Source organism: Echeneis naucrates, chromosome 5 (genome assembly GCF_900963305.1).
Source record: "Echeneis naucrates chromosome 5, fEcheNa1.1, whole genome shotgun sequence".
In the NCBI taxonomy this organism is placed as follows: Eukaryota; Metazoa; Chordata; class Actinopteri; order Carangiformes; family Echeneidae; genus Echeneis; species Echeneis naucrates.
This window is the reverse complement of record NC_042515.1, coordinates 19197561-19203869: the sequence shown is the minus strand read 5'-3', so window position 1 is coordinate 19203869 and position 6309 is coordinate 19197561.

Below are 6309 nucleotides of genomic sequence, written 5' to 3'. Positions count from 1 at the left end.
GGCTACCAGTGGCAGGCAGCTTCTCTCGCTCATTACTGAGAGTCCTGGATAGCACTGGGCTTCTCTTGGGACCACTGACATGGAATATTTTTAGGCCTACGGTGCAGCACTGCAGTTAGGACAGTCACACCACAATGCCCTCTTTCCTTGAGCAGCGTCTCAGCAACAATGGGCCATTTAGACTGGGGATGTGATGACTTTCTGCAAGCACATTCGCCCGCAAGCAAATGCACCTATAGTTATATAAACACACTTTTTAAAGGAGACACAGGGCAAGCCTTAATTACGAGTAAAGTGAGCAAGGTGTCTTCAGACTGGTATATCTACCCTTCAGATGATCCCGGGGCCTTGCTCCCTCTGTGTACATGGCTCTCTGTAGCAGAATCAATATTTGAGGACAATTAACGCCGCGCAGCTCCCTGGTGGCTGTGGTTTCACGCTGCAGCTTCACTTTTGGTTTCAGTCATGCGTGGACCTCCCAGGGATGAATTCAGAGCTCATATCAGGTCACTGTTGTCTAACAAGAAATTTTAAAAAAGTGCACAAGACTGACTGCCACCGCACAAAAGCAGTTGCTCCCAGGTGAACCTTTCCAATTATTCAGGAAGAGAATGGTTGTATTAGGCTCTTCACCTTGATTGAGGTTTGCCTTGCGTCCAAATCTGAGATACATCAGCAAACATCCAGAGGTACTTACATTGTACATCCTTGTCACCAGATGACTTCAGTATTATTGAAGGAAATCCATTCAGCGTCAGCATTGTGTTCACAGGAACATTCCTCAGTGTAAAAAAAATTATCCTGTTTTTAACTGTGTCTGCATGTGCCAGTAGGGGTCAAACCTCCCAAATGTTCCATGGAGACTGGTTACTTTCATCTCCACTGGCTACCAACTGGTGGGACCCAGAGGACAAGACCCACAGAAGCAAACAAGGAAATAAATCCAGAATAACATGCTAATGAGAGCGAATAGGCAGCTTGAGCAAGAACAGAAAACAAGAGAAAAAATGCTATTCCTAAAAGAAAGAACAGACATAAAGAGGTATAGCTGTTATGTTTGAGGGAGGGGGAGTGTGTGAAGAATATTTTAAGTATGTCTTTGTTTATGCACTAAGTCTGGGCTTCTCCCGAGAGGCAACTTTCATCATCAAACCAAACGCCTCCAATAGTCCATCATTGCGCTTGTCGGCAATTCCCACAATCAGTATGTAGAGAGGGAAAAATAAGAGGAAGAAACGCGATTGTCTTGGCTTATGCATCATCTTTTGTCAAGTCCAATTTGTATTAGCCTCCAGCCATATCCAGGAAATATGGGTTCAGGATTCATGTTCAGTGAAAATTGTAATCTTCAGATGAAGAGCGTCTGTCAGAGACAGAGAGATGTGTGTCAACTTGAGTCAGCTCTAGAAAAAAGCACTCTGCTATTGTTGAGGAAAAAGGCTCCTGCCGTCTCAAACTGACGCTGATTAAATATAAGTCAGGGGAACATTAACTGATGAAGATCTGATCAGCGTAATCAGTGCCGGATGACATTCACTGGTCTTGTCAGGAATCAACTGAAGCTAAAATGTTTCCTTCAGGAGATCAAATGTTTTAGGCCACTAACTGTGAGACACAATGACTGAAATGTGCTGAGATTTGAGCACAAAAGCTCTCAAAAATACATTTTATTCAAACCCCATTTAATTGTTTTCACGCCTTTTACAATCATTCAGCTCTCTCGAGGACACAATGCAGTGAATGCCCTTCATTCAGTATTCTGGTGCAACACATCTGAATAGTGCAACATGGTCATGTGGTTTAATTAGCTAGCACAGCTGGTTGGGTGATGGTATGGGGATTAATTGCAGTAGCTCCACTCGCTTACCTAGTATAGAATATGTGACAGAACACCACAACAACGCAACCTATTAAAATTCAATGAAACCAAGCAAAAAAAAAAAAAAAAAAACCAACAGCCAAACAATCAAAAGTGTCTTTAATATTCATTTTGCAGCAGGCCTGCAATGGTCTGATATTGACGGTGGACTGAACGTCATTAACATATCCTCCCTCGCTGCCTTCTCACGCTGAGCCGTTCTTTGCTGCGTCGTCAAACTCACTTATCTCTCTGAAGCAATTAGCCACTTGAGGCTCCATTGACCTGAGCCTTTGTTAGAGTAACGGGTTACATTAGCATGGCCGTAGCCTGGCAGTCTTGGCAATGCATGTGTTGGCGTCAATGTGAGCAACGCTGATAAAGAGGAGCCCTGCAGAGTGCGTGTGCATGTGTGTATGTGTGTGTGTGTGAGTGTGTGTGCCTCTTTTTGGGAGGATGCAGGGTATATACAGTATATGCATCAAGCATTGTGCCACCACTGAGCTGTTATGGCAGCCTATACCCCTGTACGTGCGCGTCTGTGACGTACCTCCGCTTTCTCAAAGACGGTGTGATGACTAAATAGCAGATGTCAGCAATTCATATCTGTGTGTGAATTTCATTTTGTCAGCCTTGCCATGCAACAAACAGGAACTGAATGCACATTGACACTGATAATGTATACAGCACCTATCAGTGCAATCCCCAGCATCTCCACTGTATTATGTGCTGTGTGTAGCACTCATGCACTCTATTTAATTTTGTCTACTATGCAACCAACACATATACAGTACATGTGACTGTGTGATAAGTTGCATGGCTTGCAGGGGGAGGACATTACTTGCTGTTAATGCAGAGAATGTAATTATGGAGATCACAGTATTGAAAGTGACCTGTGGCACAGTTGTTGCTGCTGTGTTAGCACTGTGTTAGCACTGCTGTGCTATTTAAAGTCTGCTTCTGAATTAGAGTAATTGCATGTATTCGACTGTCATGTTATATTACCGTCGGCCATATAGTGAGCTTTCTGACATGTTAGAACAGAGCAGCAGAGAGAATTCACCTTAAGATGACACAGAAATATGAGAATTTACGACAAACAGCCCCTGTTTATCCAAAGCAGAAAAATTGCCTACTACTAAGTGTTTCAGTGTTTATGACAATGACAACAACATCTAAGTATGCATGCATTATTCATAATTAATTACCCAAATGTGCTACTCCTCTCCTATTTACCAAATTAATGGTTTGTTTTGCTGAGAAATGTCCTCTGTCTCCTATGTTGGGAGGAGAAATAGCATCCTCATAAATTTTCCTGGCAGGTGAGGTATGGGGGGAGTGATGAGACAGAACAAGGGAGGATCAAACATGGGAACCATTAGTTCCGCTGCTTCTGTGGTTCACTGCCATGCGACTTTAAAATCCCCACAGACTGGGACCTCACGAGTTCTACTATGTTCTGGTGTATGTAGTCCGTAGCCCCAGCTAAACTAGCTAACCATAACCTAACCTAAGCCCAAACATCCCAGTGGAGGCCGGTGTTACAGGAAACACAATCATAAAGACTCAAGTCCAGGACTTCTGGCTGGCCTGCTGCAGAAGTAGAAATATCCTGGTCAAAATCCTGGTGCCAATCGTTCGACAGAACTTTTATAGTTATGCTGGATAAAGAAGAAAAGATTGTAGCTTTTTAAATTTTTCATGTTAATATACATTTTTGTCATTGTCTTCAACGGATTCAAACTTGATAGCAAGGGCTGCACTGCAGACACCTTTTTTCCCTCCTCTGGCCAATAGCTACCTTGGTGGTGCTGTAGAGCAGGTCGATATTCAGATGCATATTTTCAGAGCCTCCTCCATTGTGGCTGCACATCTGCCGGGACTGGCAGACAGATGCTGTGCCTTCAGCCAGACCTCGGCCCAGACGACAAGCTCCAAACACGGTGACTGGCGCCTCTCATCTTGCTCTAGTGTGTTCACCCACCGAGCTTAGGGCCATACGCCTCTACAGCTGCTTTGGTGCCAGCCTGACAGATGCCCTGTGAGTGCAGATGTGAGTGGTGGGGGATGGCAGAATAGAGTTAAATCACTGTGTAATCAACGTGTGTGGCTGGAAGGTGACGGGGGCTCAGCAGGCACGCAAACATTTACAATTGGCCAGGCAGTCCTTGTAAACAGGAGTGGTTGTACAAAAGAGGCAGGTTGAATAATTGATAGGACGTAAGGGGATCTGGCTTTGGGGGATTTTGGAGCATTGATTCTGGCTAAGAGGTAGCGAGCATGAAGGTGCAGAGAGGGGAGGTTTTTCTGGTTCTAACCTTTATAAATGCTTTTCTCTTTCCTGAAGCCCTGGCCTCACCCAGTCCTGGTGAGTCTACACATGCCAGATATAGTTTTTCCTGGCTGCTTCCAGGGTCTCCCTTTCCCCTATTCTCCCTCTGTGATATTTTTCTGTGTGAAATGGCGGGCAAACCGTCATGCCAGCACATGACAACAACATAGCCAGAGAGAAACAAAAGAGCAGATGGCTGCATGGAGAGAAAGAAATAATAGAATAGAAATGATAGGAGAAATTACACAAGAAAGGGAAGCGGGAAACAAAATGCACAAACACAGAGTGGATAGAGAGACAGAGAGCGGAGAAAACATGTCTCAGTGAAAGGGTAGACGGAGGAACACTTTCATAGCAAAACATTTCACTCTGTCTGCCTCTGGCACAAAATGTCAAAAAACAACCAATATGTGGATGTGATAGCTCCACCTTACCTGGATGAAATCATGAATAATCTGGTGTTCCTTTCTTTTCTATCTTGCGCGCTGTTTCTCTTTCTTATGTGCCCCGTCTACAGTGTGGTAACCCTTTCATCTCGCCAGCTGCAGGGCTCACAAAATGAGCTGGTATAAATAAATTCACCAGCTTGGTTTCAAGCCCTGCTCTTAGTCTGCCAACACACACACACACACACACAGATTCGGCACGCAACTGCAAATAAAAACAAACGCACAAATGCAGGCACAAGCACACACTGTTTCACAGCCTCTTTCGACTTTGTGCACTTCACATTCACATCATGTCTGCAGAGTGGGAAACCAGCTTATCTGTAGTTGTTTCACTCGAGCTGTACTTCCCATCAAACAGAATGGGTATCAAGATGTGACATTTCTCAACACTGGTCACTGGTAAGAGTGCTGCTGCCTAGCTGTTGGTGTGCAAGTGATTGGCACTTTCTTGATTGAAATGCAAATTACTCGTTGAACAAAGTAGCGAAACAGCGCCATTGGGTGCTTTGTATGTCCATCACCTGCTTTTATCAAAAAGCTCGCAAACATTGCATCTGGATATTGTGCAGTACATCACAACACAATCATTTGTGCTTCAAAGTGATACACAGTACTTCATCTCTTCATATCTGACTGGCTGCAGTTGCTGCGGTAATTTAAAGTCTTAGTCTTGCCTTACCATAACACTGCCACTAGCTTTGATGGCAATGCTAATGTTTTCCCTCCTCTTGGCATCTCTCCTTGCCTTCCCACTGAGCTCATTTGTCTGGGGAAACGGGATTGAGAAGAGACCTTTTTGGACTTTGTCTTGCTCTGGGATTTGCTTTATCTTTACTTAAAATGAGGCCTGTTGTGTCCATGAAGTAACTGAAAACAGTGGGTGGCTTTTCCCAGACAAGAGACATGTGTTTGTTCGGCAATGGGTGGGTGGGTTACATCATATAACTGTCCGCCTCATGGCCATGCGCTCCTCTGTGCCGACACAAAGACAACGCGCTAAGACCATCATCAGAGGAAATTAGCTCAGTAGCGTTGAAAGCGCTCGCTTCTCACAATAGCCAGTGGCCATGCTAAATCATTAGCCTGTCACTTCGTTGGGGTTGAGTCCAATTATTCTCTCAATCCGCCTCCAAACCAAATTGCATTATTGCAATTATATCCATTGCATGACATATTGTCGCAGCAAGGCTGTATGAGATGGGGAAAGGAGGAGAGGGGCAGAAAAATGAAGCAGATGGAGGGGAAAATAATTTTGGTGGCATTATCAAGCACTGGAGAATGTCTCACTGTGCTAGCTGGCTCTTTAAAAGGGCATATTGATTATGTTTTCTGCAGTAATGGATATTTATATTTACCACATAAACATCTCTCCCAATCAGCCTTCCTCCCCACCCTCTCACTTCTCCTCATTAAGATGTTTCCATGTCAGATTTTTAATGAGACCAATTCTTGTTACTTGTTGCAGACTTTTTCCTCTACCCTTCCCTCTTTCTCATCACTCTCATTTTGTGTCAACTTCACTCTCACCACAGCTTTTTGCCATCGCAGCACTCTTGTCATCAGGCTGTCAGTGCTCATCAGGCCATGACATTGCTGATCATTGCGCATCAGATCATTATCCAGACCTTCCACTCCGATGAAGTCCAAGGTGTAACACAGCGCGCTCTTGT